The following is a 17,828-nucleotide window of genomic DNA, read 5'->3' as shown; positions in this document are numbered from 1 at the left end:
ATTCTCTTTTGAACTTTTTATAATCTTCCATTTTTATTTTCATGCCCTAATTATTTAGTATATGCACATATGAGGGCAAAAGTTTAATTACAAAGCTACCCGCACTCTGATATGAATCCATCATTGAAGTACATGAGAGCAAATGATGATTGTGGAATTTCCTGAATCTACTGTCTTCTGTCTTTAGCCTCGTACCATTTTATTTCCCCCATCACCATACCACAGAACTTCCCTGTCTCTATTATAACATTTGTTTTACTATTTAGTCTTTCTTCTATCCTATACCACTTCCTATGCCCCTACATTCTCTATCCCCTCTCTCTTGTATGAAAATTCCTTTTCCATGACAGTAAGGAAAGGTGTTTCCTTGGCTGAGCTGATAAGATCAGGATGCCTCCCTTTTCCAGTGCTACCACAATGACTTCAGTTTTTAACTCAAGTTGGTAATAAGAGTCTATCTAATATTCTACATGTTCTATGAAGTACCTTTGACCACAATCTCCTTTGCTCTAAGTAATAGTATCTGCTAGAAGTCAGAAGGGTAGCAAATGTTAGAGAACTTAGAAACAGTCTTTGAGATGTGAAGGGATGTGGTCATGGTAACAATTAATGAGAAAAATAGCAATAAACTCAGGTCCTTTGCTGTAATCAAAGGGCCATCTACATGACTCCACATAGGGAATCACAGGCTTTGTAGATGGCATTTAAGTAAGTCTTCCTTCACTCTCAGTAATGCCTAGACTGCATAACTACTCTCCACATGTGACCAGAATAACCCTGTAGCTAAGCACATGCTTGCCGAAAGCTGTGACACAAATCAGCTCTTACTCCTTCTGGCACTACAAGCATAGATGCCGAACTAGAAAGCATCTCCAGCCATCTCCAATTAGAACAAAGGCACTAAAACCCTGAGGTCTACTGAGGGCTCTTTTCTGCTGACCAATAACCTGCAAAGAACAGGATGGGTTTCAAGATATCAGAGATATGGCAGAGAAGTTTACTTCCTGGATTCTCAGTGTCTCCCTAGAACTTTCCAGAAATCCCCTGAACATCCTTGTTCTTCAGTGTATAGATCAGAGGATTGAGCATGGGGGTGATTATAATATAAAAAAGGGCAACAAACTTTCTTTTGCTCTCAGAACACCTGTGAGTAGGTTGGAGGTAGTGAAAATAGCTGAGCCATAAAATAGAGAATCCACCAGGAGGTGGGATCCATAAGTCCCAAAGGCTTTTCTGCACCCAGCTGTTGACTTGACCTTCAGCACTACCCTGGCAATGTGGGCATAGGAGCTTAGAATTATTGCTGCAGGAAAGACCAAGAATATGGTTCTGGCCACAAACATCTTGGCTTCTTTTCCTCTTGTGTCCTCACAAGCCAATTTTAGGAATATGGGCATCTCACAGAAAAAGTGATTCAGTTGATGGCCACAGAGTGGCATAGCCATGAAAATACTTGTCTGAATTATGGAGTTCATTAAACCACCCCACCAGGAAGCCATAGCCAATACTTGGCAGAGAAGGAAGTGCATAATGGTGGTATAATGGAGTGGATGACAGATAGCATCATAGTGGCCAAAAGCCATCGCCACCAGGAGCACACATTCTGTGGTGGCAAGGGCAAGGAAAATGAAGAGCTGGGCCACACACCTTGCATAGCTGATGGTCCTGTCAAGTCCATGAAGGTTGATCAGAAGCTGGGGCACAATGCTGGTGGGATAGCAGAGGTCTAGGAAAGAGAGGTGAGAGAGAAAAAAGTACATGGGTGAATGAAGTCAAAGGTCCAGTTGGGAGAGAACAATGATGGTAGTGTTACCAAAAAGAGTCAAGGAGTAGAAAATTGAAATGATGACAAAAAGAATGAGTTCCAGTTGAGGCCAATCAGAGAAGCCCACCAAAATGAAGCCCTCTCCTGAACTGGTGTTGAATCTTCCCATAGCCTTTCACCTACACAAATATCAGAAGACAATTCAATGTCTCCTATGGAAAATACATGTAAAAACATTATCCCCAACTTTCTGTAAATATTCCAAAATCATAGATTTCATTTTTTGTTTTGCTATCCTTTTATGTTTGTCCAATATTCTTTCTTTTCTCTTGTTTAGACTGCTGATCACTGACTTAGGGTGATGTGGTCTTGGTTTGAATTCTAGTCTTGCTGCCTTTTTTTTCCCATGACTTTTTTGAGACCACTCAGTCCTTGGCTCTGAGGCTTCCTTTCTCCAAATAGAAATGATGTAATGCCTCCCTTTCAGCACTGTGATCAGAATCTAAATATAATAACATGGAAACTAGTATTAAAAATCAAATGTAGATCTAGGGTACAACCTACTAGTAAAGGTCTTGTCTAACATATGGAAGACACTGATTTCAACAACTAGCATTGCAAAATTGATAAATTATTCAGTTAATAAGTAAAGAAAATCTAATGTGAAAATCTCATTTTTTTCTTCTTCTTAACTTAGTGCATGGAATGTTTCTATATTAAGATCGAGGTCTAAACAGGCTGGAGTCACAAGCTGGATTCCTGTGTGCTCATCTGGACCTTGTTATGCAAAGGACTGGGTAGAGTGTAGAACAGTGGAGTAGAGAAGGGAAAGAAAGAATTTGCCACGAATTAGTTCTTATCATGAGTGATCAGACTGGGAGTACCCCCCAGCACTTTTTTACTAATGAAAAGAATTTATTACTGAACTTCCTAGAAAGTGTACTTTTTAGCCAAATCTTCTTTGTACAGTTTCTCTCTAGCACTTGTCCTACACACTGAGTTTTTTACATGTCTTTATCCCTCTACAAGCTGTGAACTCCTGGGTGCTACAAAATATGGTGAATTTTTAAATATTAATGCCTTCACTTATGGCATGTAAGAGGTGCTTAATTAAATCCATGGCAGGTAGTAGATATTAAACAATGTTAGTTGAGTGAAACGTTTGATTCTTCAAGTTTTGTGAAAATCCATTTCCACAAGGAAACCTAGAATTAACTGCAACATACTTCAGTGAACCATGGCAGTGGGATATGCATAAAATGTTACCTTCTTTTAAAAGCTGATATTTCTTGTGACAAAAATCTAAATAGTATAAAGAAAATTCAAAAGAAAGGAAGCAAATAAACCAGTAAACATCTATGACTAGTATGGCTAGTTTTGCCAAATTAACACATTTCTCTTTTCATTAAATCTGCTGTACTTCAAGGTCATCATCAGAGCTTCAATGCCAGGAATGTGTTTGGATGACATGCATAATGCACCTGCAGAAAAAATGGAGAAAATGTGAATTTGAAACACAAAATGTTAATACCTATGTTGCTTAACCAGCACATGAGTGTCTGAATGACCACCTTTGTATGAAGTCCATGGTCAGATCTGTACATGTCACCTTTATCACTACCCAGGTCACATCTCGTGAAGACTCCTTCCTCTCTGAGACTCTCAGATCATTTAAATATAAAATAAAAGGCATATTGTTTTATAAGATTTTGATACATATTAACTTCACTGATACAATGTGAAGTGACAATGAATAGGCTACGTGCACTTTTAAAATTTGTCAGTCTGCACCACAATTCTTTAAGTGCCATGCTACTGGGTATGCTTAATTTATTCAGCATTGTATCTCCACTGCTCAGTGCAGTGTCAGGGGAATAAAAAGTTCTCAACAGACATTGTTGAAGAACTACTGAATGCATTTTTAAACCCTGGATCCATGTGTGTTGCACATAAATTTCCCAGAAATCTCTTTTCTGTGCAACAGCTATTACACATCTATGTTGCACATTTAGTAGCACAAGGATTTTAACTAACCCTGCCTTCTACCTTTTCCTTCCTAATCGCCTTCATTGTTACACTATGTTTTTTAAATTTTGAGTATGTTTTTGCTTCCTACTATTATTCACACATGTGTAGCTCTTTTACTAGTGTTTGGGAGATTAGCTCACTATCAAAGCTTGCTAGGGATCAAGCAATCTTTCTACCCATTCTCCATCACCATCTATTCTTCTATAGACGCAATCATTCTCCAAAATGGCCCTCTTCCCATTCACACAGAAGTCACACTGAATCACAACGTATCCCTCAAGTTTTTAGGGTGATTTTCAACACTCTTAAATGCCCAAAGTACCACAAACACATTTCTTAATATAATAGAAGATAACCAGGGTTTGAGTCCAGTCAGCTTACTTAACATTCAAAGACTAAATCAATAAATTGTTTCTTTTAACTTTTGACACCTCACACAGAATCATATCCCCATTTGGGATGGATACCCTCCTTTTGTCTACTGTTCCACCATGTGTTTTTTGATTTTTCTTCAGAAACAATGACTATGCCTTTGTACTTTTTCTCTTGCCTCTGATGTATACAATTTATTTGCATATAGACCCTTGGCATTTTAAGATATGAGTTATAGAAAGGATTTTAAAATTACTTAAACTCAACATTCAAACTTTATATTAGAATAGTTATACTCCTAAGCTTATGTAGTCAGAGATAAATACGCAAGTAAGAATATTTTCTACATGTTCTTTGTTGTAGGGTCGATGGATAGGGCTGTGGGTGAAAGAGAAAGAAAGATTTGTCTACTGTTCCACCATGTGTTTTTTTATTTTTCTTCAATAACAATGACCATGCCTTTGTACTTTTTCTCTTGCCTCTGATGTATACAATTTATTTTGTATATAGGCCCTTGGCATTTTAGGATATGAGTTATTATAGAAAGGATTTAAAAATTATTTGAAATCAACATTCAAACTTTATATTAGAATGCTTATACTCCTACATTTATCCAGTCAGAGATAACTATGCAAGTGCGAATATTTTCTACATGTTCTTTGTTGTAGGGTGGGTGGATAGGGCCATGGGTGAAAGAGAAAGAAAGATTATCAGCAATAAAAGACTTTTTGCCTATATTTAACATTTCTACATCCTCAAAACAGGCAACCAACAGAAGTGAAACCCAGTGTTAAGTACCTAATGGAACATTTCTTTTTTTCTGGTTTTAAACTGTGAATCTAGAGCAGCTCACTCAGCCAATACTCACCCAGGATTCCAGGAAAGAAAACTATTGCATTAGTACACCCATTTCTGTTGCATCAAGGGTGTTGTGTGACCCAGTTGAGACTATTGCCATCCAGAGATTTTCAGGGTTGATATGTCCCTCTTTGGTCTTGGTTTCTTTTGTGGCAGAAGTCTTGGGTCAGAGCTCCTATCCTGGAGAAATCATCATTATTTATGGTTTCACTCTCTAGCAGAGACTTTGCAGAGGATCATAACCAGAGTGATGGTAGCATCCTCACCATATACCCTAAGCAACTGAGACCAAGATAGAGCTGGCATATTATCAAAATACCTCTTGACCCTAAGGCTTAGTGCACCACAGATGCACTGGGGACCATTGCTATTGGTTTCCTTAGTAGTATCAGTGGAAGAACTGACTACCAGTGTTGCCATATCTGGGTCACAATGTGAGCAATTAAACCAACTTATTGGCTTGCCAAAATTTTCCTTGCAGTCCTCAATTCTCTCTATTCCCCATGCTGTGTCCTCAGAATACACCTTACTTTCTCTACAGCCTGGGATTCTTCACATTTCCCCTAGTTTGACCCCAAACCTACCAGCCCTTTGTCAATCAGACCAGGTTCCATGTCTCCCTCAATGCTATCATATTCACCAAACATTTGAAATGTTTTCATTTTCTGGAGTTCTCATATAATGCTCATCTTTTCATTTGTGTGTTTGTTCATCCAACATGTATTTCTTTTTTGCATGTTTATTAGCATATTTTCATTAGACGGGGGTAGGTATCATTGTGACAAATAAGAACAGCTTTACATTGTACATTTGTTAGATCACCGGCTCCATCCCCCCAATTCAACCTGCTTACCACCCCACTTAAAGCAATTGAAAATGGTTCATCACTGTTTCATATATGTATATGAAGTGCATTAACCATATTCTCTCTCTTCATCTCTATTTCTTGATGAAAAATGTGTTTTATATTTCTGTCACACACAGGAAATGTATTTATTTTTTTTTCCTGTTTTTATCCACAAAAAAACTTAAAAAGTAACACATTTTTGTCAATATCTTAATTGACAGATAAGATCACCCGTATCCACTTAAGGAACCATAATATTACATAGAAAGAATAGCTCTGCCCTTATAACATTTTCAACCCTGGAAAGTTTCCTGACATGCTTGAGCCTCAGTAAGAGGATGTTAATGGGACCTATCTTGTGCCACCATTTGTGAATTAATGACACAATGCGTGTGAGGTTTCTTGTGTGTGGTGGACACTTATTCAGTAGGAGCTAGTGTTACAATACTCCCAACACTCATCCTTTGCCTTCCTTTTACCCGAAAGAAGTACAGAAAATATGTTCTCTAGCTAAAAGGATGTTCACATTTTAATAAGGGACAGTCTTCCCTGCACTAATTATAATCAAGGTGACAAGTGTAGTGGTTCTCCTTTCATTCAGACAACTTGAAACCATTGCATGAAACATCAAAATTATTTAAAGTATTACTACCTATTTGGGTCTCACTTTGTATAAAATTGATGCAAATAGTAGAAAATACTATTTACAGTTGCTTTCTAAGAGGATGAGAAAAGTCTTCTTACACTGATCCACAAAAGATCAGTGCTTACTATGCATCAGGCACTGTTCCAGAGCAACTCAGTCCTAGTGGATGAGTATTACCTCCAAGGTGCTGCAAGACTGAAGAAATAGAAGCAGACAGCTCTAGGATTCAGAGTGTCATTTACTGCAGAACTTAATGACAGGTATGGTTCTAGGCAGCAGCAAGTCCAGTTGGATCCCTGCAATTTGGAGAACATGAGGGTGTATTTAGGAAAAATGTGACTTCATCAGGCTGGAATGTTCCTGGTCCATTTTTTACTAGGATATATTAATTGTGCAGGAGGCATTCATTGTGACTATTCCAAATAGGCTTATACTGTATATTGGGTAGATCACCCCACCATCTCTTCCCCTTAGTCCCCTTTCTGAGCCTCTTAAAGCAATTGCAAGAGGTTTTGTTGTTCTATTTTGTATATTAAATCCATCAACCATATACTCTCACCTTAATCTCTTTCATTCATCCTCCTCGCTTCCACAAGTACCCTCCCACACACTGTACCTATTTTACCTACCTTTCATTATTAATATTTAAGTTGATGTTCAAAGACTTTTCTCAATGTATCAGCACTGTGATTATGCTTTATTTTGGTCTATTCAACCCCTTCCATTTCTCTCCCTTGCCCTTTTACCTCCCAACCCCCATTTTTCAATAGCTGTCAACACATATCCTTATATTACCTACCTTCACAGATGTTTTGTTTTACAATGTTACTGATGCTCTATCATTCTTTTTTCTTCCCCCCCTTCCCCAAGCTCCATAGAGTAGTTTCATTATTATAAATATGTTCTACATATGAGTTTTAATATATTTGTTTTTGTGTATATGTTTATCTTTTGGATCTATCTTCCACAAATGAGAGAAAACATGCAGCCTTTGTGTTTGTGAGCCTGACTTACTTCACTTAACTTGATGCCCTTCAATTACAATCATTTATCTTAAAACTACATGTCGTCATTCCTTATGGCTTGGTAAAATTCCATTGTATACATATGCCAAATTTTCTTGATCCATCCGTTCATCAGTTGTAGGGTTTCTGGGTTGTTTCTATAGCTTGGCTATTATGAAGAGTGCTATGATGCACACTGGTGCACAAGTGTGTCTGTTATATCCTGACTTGCCTGGTCTATTTTTAAGTAATACCTAAGTGTCAGGTGCATCCATGGAGGCACCATATGGTTATAAAGCCCTACATATGACTCTAACAGTTTTATCTACCTACAGCTGGCTGGGAAACTATTCAGGAAAATCAAGGTATGGTTACTCAGGGCTTTCATGAAAGGAGTCAAGATGGCTTCAGCCATGTCAAGCTGAATTCATGCAGACACTATTCTAAGAACTCTGCACCTATTAAGCCAATTAATCCCCACCATAGTCTTGAGTGGTATTTACATTATCATCTTGATTTTACAGAGGAGGGTACTAAGGCCCAGAGGGGTCAAGTAACTTTTCCACAGTTCCAAAGCTACCTAGTTACAGCACCAGACTATAAATCCAGGTGTGGATGTACAAAGTAGGATCTCGGCAGCAGTGTTGTCCTATACTTGTAAAAAACAAAAACAGGTGCGTGGAGGCAATTCATTCCTTTAGAGTCTTTGTTCATACATTTCTTTTAGCCTAAATTTAATGTCGTATCTCATTTTTAGAAAGCATCAAAGTGATTCTGTAGTCAGTCATATTATAGATTTCATGATACCCACTAGTTTACCAAATAAATCTTACATTATTTTAGATTGGTGAGAATCTACACATGCACATGAGAACCTATGCAAACATAAGAAAAATATGAAAAGATTAACTCCAAATTAATTATGATTATGGAGCTTATTGATTTAGCATATGAGAAAGGTGTAGCAGAGATTGATGGAATTTTCTTGATAAAATAGTTGTTTTGTTTAGTGTAAATATTTATTGCCACATAATGTCATTTTTATCAACCACATGTATGACAGTGGTTCCTTTAAATTATACTGCTCCTGAAAAAGAATAGCACATGCAGTTATATGTAATAGATAACACTTGATAATGATACTAATGACTGTTATTGGTGATTTCCAATTACACAAATGATATAATTTCTTTTTTTTTATGGCTGAATAATGTGCTGTTGTATATATATAACACATTTTCTTTATCTGTTGGGAACACAGGGCTGATTCTATGACTCGGATATTGTGAATAGTACTGCATTAAACATGGATATGTAGGTATCTTTATTGTATGCTGACTTTGATTCCTTTGGTATATGCCCACAAGTGGTATAATAGGATCACATGGTTAGTTCCATTGTTAGTTTTCTGAGGAGCCTCCATACTTATTTCCACAGTGGCTTAACTAATTAAAATTCCCAGTAACAGTGTATAAGGGTCCACATTGACCACATCCTTGACATCATTAATTGTTGTTTGTTTCCTTGATGACAGCCTTTCTGACATTGGTGAGATGGAATACAAATGTACCTTTGATTTGCACTTCCCTGATGGATAAGGATGTGAACATCTTTTCACGAATTTATGTGCCATTTATAATTCTTGAGAACTGTCTGTTCATTTGCCCATTTATATATTGAGTTTGTTCTTATGGCATTTAATTTTTGGAGTTATTTATACGTTCTGAATATTAATACCTTTTGAACTAAATAGGCAGTAAGAGTTTGTCACATATTCTATACACTGTATTCTAACTATAGTACGTTTCCTTTCTTGTCAGAATTTTTAAAATTTGATGCAATCCCACTTGTCAGTTATTTCTATTGTATCCTGAACTATTAGAGTCCTATTTAGAAAGGTATTGCCTATCCCTATATTTAGAAGTGTTTTCTATGTTATCTTCTTATAGTATCAAAGGCTTTTTCTGCATCTATTGACATGGCCATGTGACTATGGCCTGGTTTTATTTATGTGCTGATTGCATTTATCATTTTGTTGGCCCAAACTTGCATTCCTGGAGTGAAACCAATTTGATCATGGTGTGTGATCTTTTTAAGGTCTTACATTAAGATCTTTGATCCATTTTGAATTGATTTTTGTACAGGGTGAGAGATATGGATCTTCAGTCTTCTACATATGGATATTCAGTTTTCCCAGCACTATTTGTTGAAGAGTCTGTCTGTTCTCTAACATGTTTTTGGCACCTTTGTTGAGAGTTAAATGGCTGTAACTGCACGGACTTATTTTGGGATCCTCTATTCTCTTCCTTTGATGTACATATCTGTTTTTGTGCCAGTGCCATGCTTGTTTTTGCAAATATAGCTCTGTAGTATAATTACAAAGCAGTAATTCTAATCCTGTTGCATTGCTCTTTTTGCTTGGTATTGCATTGGCTATTTGGCTATTCTGTGAATAGAATTCACAGAATTTTGGATGAGAAATACATTCAATATGTATATTGTTTTCAGCAACATGGCCATTTTCACAATATTCATTCTTCCAATCCATGAACATGGAAGGTATTTCCATCTTCTAGTGTCTTCTTCCATTTCTTTCTTTGTAGAGGCCTTTCACCTCCTTGGGTAGGTTTATTCCTATGTAGTTTTTTGGGCTATTATGAATGAGATTGTTTTCCTGATTTCTTTCTCAACATGTTCATTATTTTTTAAAAGCAGAGACAAAGTTTTATTTACTTTCTAAAGGAGGAAAGGCCTAGATGCCACAGACAGCATTGGCCCTGTAGTGTAATTAACATGAGGTTTTAAGGGCTTTTGTGAGGCAGTGGTTGTAGGAATGTGGAAGAGGGAGTAGAACAGGCAGTCCTTGATCCCTCTGAAAGACAGTGGGGTGGCTACTCTGATTAGAGCAGCACATTGACCAGGAAGCAGTTTGGCCCAGAACTATGTCTTCAATGTTTCTGGTGCTGTGATTTCTCAAAGTAGAATAGAGTAGAGTAGTTACTGCTGGATCTAGTCTGGAAAAGATAAGCATGGTTAGCCAGAAGCATATACAAAATGGAGTCCAGATACAAAATGGAGTTACTGAGGCCCATTTGTTAGCTTTACACATAGTAGGCAGAAAACAAAAGTTCACTTAAAGATCAATTTAAGCAATATTGTAGCACCATTCCCTATACAACATTCTCCACAGGTGGGTTCTGCTTAGCTTAAAATTATTTGGGCAATAAATGTTTCCACTGCATTCTTTGAAATACTATCCAATGGGCTAATCATGCTCAGATAGAAAATTAGCTCTTCTGAAAAGACACAGGTAGCTAAGAGCAATGGGCGTGGCTGTGTTCCTTAGGAAACCACTTTCCCCTTAGAAAGCCCAAATGAACTTACTAAAAATGAGTACAATGCCTATATGTCATTTACCCATGTAATATATGGAAGACATGTCAATCAGAAGCAGGCAGACTGGCCTAGCACTTCAGGGGGGAAAAGAAACCATATAAGGAATCTGGATTTGGGGGTATTAAGCCAACATATATGAATATGTAGCCAGGAAGACAGTTTTGTGAAGTGTTGGGCTCTAACATATTCAAGTACATTATTCTGGGGTCTTTTGGTAATCAGTATAATATGGCAAAATATTCCTGTAACTTCTATCCTTCATCCTTTATCTCTATCGATCATATGGAAGTTGGTAGTACCACTCAAGGACAGTTTGAGTAGAAAGGGAGCACTTAAGTTCTCTAGTCATTTAGTTTAAACACCAATGTGATTTGGAGAGTATAACATAGTGCAACAATTCACCACCCTTTAAAACATCAATCATGTAAACAACAAAAACATCCCACATTTTAGTTTATAAAGCACCTTCACACACATTATCTGACTTAAACTTTATAGCAGTCTTCTACCTTAAATGCCATCATCCATAGTTTATAGGTAAGATAATAAAAAATGGGGAAATTCATTAACAAGGTACACAACAAAGTTTAAATTTAAGTTCTCATGTGTCATATCCAGTTTCTATACTTTAGTTACCATGTTTACTATAAAATTTTGTCCAGGAAAAATGACTTCATCTAAACTAATTATGAGGTAATGTGTCATCCATCTTTCCATCACTTTGACAAAATACCTGAGCAAATGAATAAAAAGAATTTATTTTAGCTCACAGATTCAGTTTTCAGTCCAGCTCAGCTAGCTTTATTGCTTTTAGGTCTGTGATAAGGCAGAAACTATCAGAAGGGCATGGCAGAGGAAAGCTGCTCAATTCATGGGTGCCAGGAAGCAGAGAGACAGAGAATGATCCAGAGACAGATACACCCTTCAAAGGCATGTCCACTGTGGCTCATTTTCAACAATCAGTTTCCGTCTCTTAATAGTACATTCAGCTATGAACTAATCAGTGGATTAGTTCACCCATGCAGTTGAGTACCCTCATTATCCAATCACCTCTCAATAGCACTAAGAACTAGACACCAACACAGAACCTTTTGAACATTTATTATTCATACATAGAAAACCTAAAGGTTTTTATATACTAATTTTGTATTCTGCTACTTTTCTGAAAGTTTTTAGCAGATTGAGAGTTTTCTAATAGAGTCTTTAGGGTCTTTTAATACAAAGAGGGATCATTTCACTTCCTCCTTTCTTAATTGTATCATTTTAATTTCTTTTTCTTGCCTTATTGCTATGGCTAAAACTTTAAGCTCTATATTGAATAAGAGTGGAGAGAAATTGGACATCTTTCCCTCATTCCTGACATGAGAGGAAATGCTTTCAGATTTTCCCCATTTAAAATGACATTAGTTATAGGTTTTTCATTATATTACCTCCGTTTCTAACTTCTTCAGGACTTTTTCCTAAAGGGATGTTGAATTTTGTCAAAGCCTTTCTCTGCATTTATTGACATGAACGTGGTTTTATTTATGTGCTGGTTACATTAATTAATTCTATCTGTTGGACTACCCTTGCATTTCTGGAATGAAACAAAATTGATCATAGTGGGTGATCATTTTAATGTGTTGTTGAATTCGATCTACTTTATTAAGAATTTTTTCTTCTGTGTTCATAAAGGAAATTGGTCTATAGTTTTCTCTTTTGTTGTTGTATGTTTGTTCAGTTTTGGTATCTAGGTTTTACTGGCATTGTATACTTAGTTTAGTTTCTATTTTATGGACTAGATTCAGGAGTATTGGTGTTAGTTCCTTTATGAGCTGATAGAATTCAGCAGTGAATTTGTCCAGTTCTGGTCTTTTCTCTGTTGGAAGACTCATTATTGCTGCTTCAATCTCAGCCCATTATACATCTGTTTAAGTTGTTAATGTCTTCTTGGTTTAATTTCTATCTATAAAATTAGCCATTTCTTCCAGATTATTTGAAAATAAGTTTTCCAATATTCCTTAATGATCTTCTGTATTTTAGTAGTGTCTGATGTAATATTGCCTCTTTCTTTTCTAATTTAATTAATTGGTGTCTACTCTTTGATTGTTTTTGTTTAGTGTGGTTAATGGTTTGTCAATATGATTTTTCTTTTCAAAGAACCTACTTTTTGTTCCATTGAATACTTACATTATTCTTTCATCTCCATTTAATTAATTTCTGCCCTGATCTTTATTATTTCTTTTCATATGCTAATTTGGGGATTGACTTGTTCTTGTTTTTTTAAGATCTTAAAGTGCCCTATTAAGTCATTTATTTGAGATTTCTCTGGTTATTTTGAATGGAGGTACTCAAAATTATAAACTTCCCTGTTAGTGCTCCCTTACTGCATCCCATAGTTTCTGGTAAGTTGTGTTTTCATTTTCATTTAATTCTAGGAATGTTATATTTCCTCCCTTAATGACCCACTCATCATTCTAGAGTGTACTGGTCAATGTCAATGTGCTGTACAGTTTCTATATTTTCTCTTGCTATTCATTTTTAATTTTATTCCATTGTGGTTTGTTAAGATTCAGGAAATTAGATTTTTTTATATTTGTTAAAACTCACTTTATGAGCTAAAATGTCATCTATTTTGGAAAATGTTCCATGGACTTCTGAGAAGAATGTGTATTCTGTAACTACTGCATGAAACAATCTGTACATGTTTGTTTAGTCCGTTTGATCTGTGGTTCAGTTTAACTCTGATGTTTGTTGGTTGTTTTCCTCCAGATAGCTATATGTATCTCTGGATATGTAAATGGTTTGTTGACATCACCTAATATTTTATCATATCTGGACCTCTCTGTTGCTTCTTCTCTAGTAGTATCTGTTTTATAAAATTTATTAATATGTAGTGACCTTCTGCATTTCTCCCAAGTACTTTTAGCTTGAAGTCTACTGTGTCAGATATGGTATAGCTACTCCAGCTTGCTTCCAAGTTCCAGTTTATCACTATGTCAATTTTATTCTTTCACTTTCAGTCTGTGTGTATCTTTATGAGTGGAGTGTTTGTCTAGTATACAAGAAACAATTGGATCTTCTTTTTTAATCAAATCATTAAGTCTGTGACTTTTGATTGGAGAATTAATGACTGATATTTCAGAACGTTCCCTGGTCTCTGCCTATTGTTCATTGTCTTCCCTTGCTTTTCTATGCCACCCATATCTTCCCACAGTCACATACATGCCATTTGTTTTAGATTTATGAAGATTCTGGAAAGTGCTATGTGTCTCTAATGCACCATATCGAACCTCCCCAATAATATGCTCTTCTGTACACAGTCTCGGTGTGTAGTAGGGTACATGTAGCAGGTTTCTGTAAGTACACACTATGATGTTTGGACTATGAAGAAATGGTTTAATATTAATTGCTTACATAATATGTTTACCCAAGAGACATATGATCATAATTAAAAAATATTTTACTGTTTTATTGAGACTTAATTCACATATCACACAGTTAATATATTTAAAGATAAAATTCTGTGGCTTTTACTGTATTCACAGAAATGTGCATCCATCATTGTAGGATCCACATTAACTCATAAACTTGCCTCATACCTATTTGCACTCAGTCTTCACTTTCATCCTCAGCTCTAGTCAGGATTAATGCACTTTATGTGTCTAGGGGTTTGCTATTTCTGGACATTTCATATTAATTGACACTTACAACATGGAATATTTTATGTCTTACTTTTCCTCTCTAGTATAAAGTTTTTGAAGTCCATCCATGTAGTAGCATGTATCATCTTGCCCTTTTTGTGGCTGAATAACATTCCATTGTATGGATATAAGATATTTTGTTGATTAATTCATCTATTAATGAACATTTGAATTGTTTCCACATTCTTACTATAATGAATAAGATTGCAATGAAGATTTGTGTATGAGTTATATGTACATATTGATTTTAGTAATTTTAAGGAAAATCAATTAAATATTTTAAAGAAAATAAGGATGCTAACCATATACATGGAAATATAGAAAAGAAAGAAATTTTCTACAGATTATGTTGCTCTCTTCAGTAGAAGTAGCAAAGAAAGGGAAGGGATTAGTCCAACTGGGTGCACAGAGATCACAATCTGGCAACACCCTGAAAAGCTGTTTGACCAATACAACAGTTTTATTTTGTGGAATTTTTATGACATATAAAAATCAATAGAATCCATATGAATATCTGGATTTTTATTGTTCTGATAGTTCAAAATATTCAGCATTATTGGATCATAGCAACAGCTGGGCCCCCTTTGAAGGAGTGTATAGCTGCTACAACCAACCAGCCACATTTTGCACATTTTCCCCATGTACTCTAGGCATTGGGATGTGCAACCCTAAGCTCTTAAGAAGCAGATAGAAGAAATATGTTGGAAAGCATAGGATGGTATACAAGCTTTGAGAGCAACTTCTGAGGCCCTTACCTGACTTACAGACATTCTCTATACCAGATCCTAATGATGGCTGCATAGATCCTGTTAAATTCTCAGGAAAGGGAAACTTGCTACCTCTCAGACAGTCACTTATGATTTTGGACTCCTCTTTGCCTTAGTAAAAATTTCAACCTTATGCACAACCAAATTATGTTTTCCATAAGTGTCAATATATCCATCCTTCTTTCCCCCTTTGGAATCACAAGGAAAATTAAATTCTATCTTCCACAAATGCAGAGATCACAGTCTCTTTTTTTTTTAATCAACTTGAGTGTAGTATATTTTATGTGTAAATATACTGAATGTATTTTTAGTATTCAGCTCTATGAGCTTATTATTTATTTATTCATTCATTTGTGCTAAGATCAAACCCAGCCCCTTGTGCCTGCCTGACAAGTACTCTACTAGTTAGGTACATCAATAGCCCACAGCTGAGTTTTTAAATTTCAAATTTTGGTGAAAAATCCATAATATTCTGTCAATTTGGGGTATATAACTCATTGGAATTATGTGCATTTCATTGCTTTGCACAATCTTTTTTGAATAATGTAAGCCACATTCCCTCAACCTCCACCACAAGTACTTAAGAAGAAAAGTTGCATTACCCATTATATTTTTGTAACACTTATATTGAAAATATATTGGCAATATGGATATTAGTTAAATGGTGCTCATTGTTTGCAATCATTAAAGCAAATTTATTTTCCTATATCACTAATCCTTAATTGAAATTTTCCTTTTCTTTGCTTAGGATGAAACTTAGGCAGACTCACAACTTTTTTTTTATTATCACTTACAATAACACACAGTCTCATAGATAGTTAAAGGCCACAAAAACAATTTGATAAGTTGTGCATCACTAAGAAATTAGGAAGTTGGTCAAGTCATAATTAAAATAAAATTCCATTCATTCTGAGTGTGAACACACTTTAATAAAATATATAATAATGATATTAAATATGAAGAAATGAGCAACAAATTAAAGTAGCTGTCACTGGTTTCTACACTGAGGAAGAAGGATTTGGGAGTTCATTGATTTCACTACACACAATTGCATGAAATACTACTGATTAATCATTATTTTTGAAGAGCTACTGTGTCATCTCACATATTTTGTCACTTTTAATGATGTTTATGGCCCATTCAATTATCTTCTTACTTTATCTGCTCATATATGTTTTTACTGTTTAGGCTACTTAGACACTTCTAAAAGATTTGTACGATGTATCTTATATTTTGCATGCTAATTGTCTGTTAGTTTAGGTACATTGCTTCTATCTCCTAAGTTTTAGCTTGATTTTTCACTTTCTAAGGGGTGTGTGTGTGTGTGTGTGTGTGTGTGTGTGTGTGTACATGCACCCATGGGCATTTAATACAATCCTTTCCTTTATGTCCTGAAGGTTTGATCCTTATAAGGCCCTTATGGATATTCTTCCATGTGCTCTCTTGAAAGGCTGAGTATTTGCTTTTTCTTATCTATGATTTAAATTTACATGGTGTTTTGTGTAACGAACAGATCTATTTTTCCATGCCAATAACCTCTTATTTCAGCACTAAAATATGTGTATCAAATATAAATAGGGAAAGACTGATTGTAATACAATAATGAAGGTGAACTCCAATACTCCATTCTCAGTTTTGGAGAGATCATCAACTCAAAAATACATAGGAAAATACTGGATGCAAATTACTCATGGACCAAATGGCCTAAAGACATGCAGAACATTGTATCCAAGAGCAGCAGAATAAACATTTTTATTCATTGATTTGTTGATGGACACTTAAGCTGACTCCATATCTGACTGTTGTGAAGAATGCTGTAATGAACATGGGAATGCACATAGTTCTTTGACATGCTGGCTTCAGTTCCCTTGGGTATGTGGAGTAGCAGGATTGCTGGATCTTTTTTTAATGCTTTTCAATTATCAACTCTTTATTCTTAGAACCAACCTTAAGGGTTATCAATTCCTCATCACTTTAAACTGTCTTAAGTCCCATAATATTCCTTCTTCTTTGTGTCAAACTCATATTAAATAATGAGTTCTGGGTTGCAAACAGGATTTATTTTTCTCACCTATCTGTAAGTCTTTGTCCATAACAAAAACATACACAAGTGCCAATATTGCTGGAGCTTATTCTATCTTTTATTTTATTGTTTTATTTTAATTGTTTTAGGATCTCTCTCAAAGATTTTCATAATGACTGTAGTAATTTATATTCCCATCAATAATCAACAAGGGCCTCTTTTCTCCATTTATTTTTATCTTTAATTTGTTCTGATAATTGCCCAGGTGTGAGGTGAAATCTCCATCCTTCTCAGGGTGACTTTAACTTGCATGTCTGTGATGGTTAATGTCAAAGGACAAAATTACAAATTAAGGTAAAGATCTGTGTTTGGTTTACTTTAAATTCTAGAATCAAGCAACATTTCATTCCAGGATGTAGAATATATGTTCTGATGGGAG

At 35.6% G+C, this 17,828-nt stretch overlaps 2 pseudogenes; both read right to left on the bottom strand.

Annotated features, from left to right (window-relative positions):
- Positions 1–997: 997 nt before the first annotated feature.
- On the bottom strand, positions 998–1,934 carry LOC109677598 (olfactory receptor 2Y1B-like; annotated as a pseudogene).
- A 15,427-nt stretch (positions 1,935–17,361) lies between these two features.
- LOC141418379 (small nucleolar RNA SNORA40) lies at positions 17,362–17,481 on the bottom strand (annotated as a pseudogene).
- Positions 17,482–17,828: the final 347 nt, after the last annotated feature.

Source organism: Castor canadensis, chromosome 16, assembly GCF_047511655.1.
Source record: "Castor canadensis chromosome 16, mCasCan1.hap1v2, whole genome shotgun sequence".
NCBI lineage: Eukaryota > Metazoa > Chordata > Mammalia > Rodentia > Castoridae > Castor > Castor canadensis.
The sequence above is the reverse complement of the archived record's forward strand: the minus strand, read 5'-3'. Positions and strand labels throughout refer to the sequence as shown.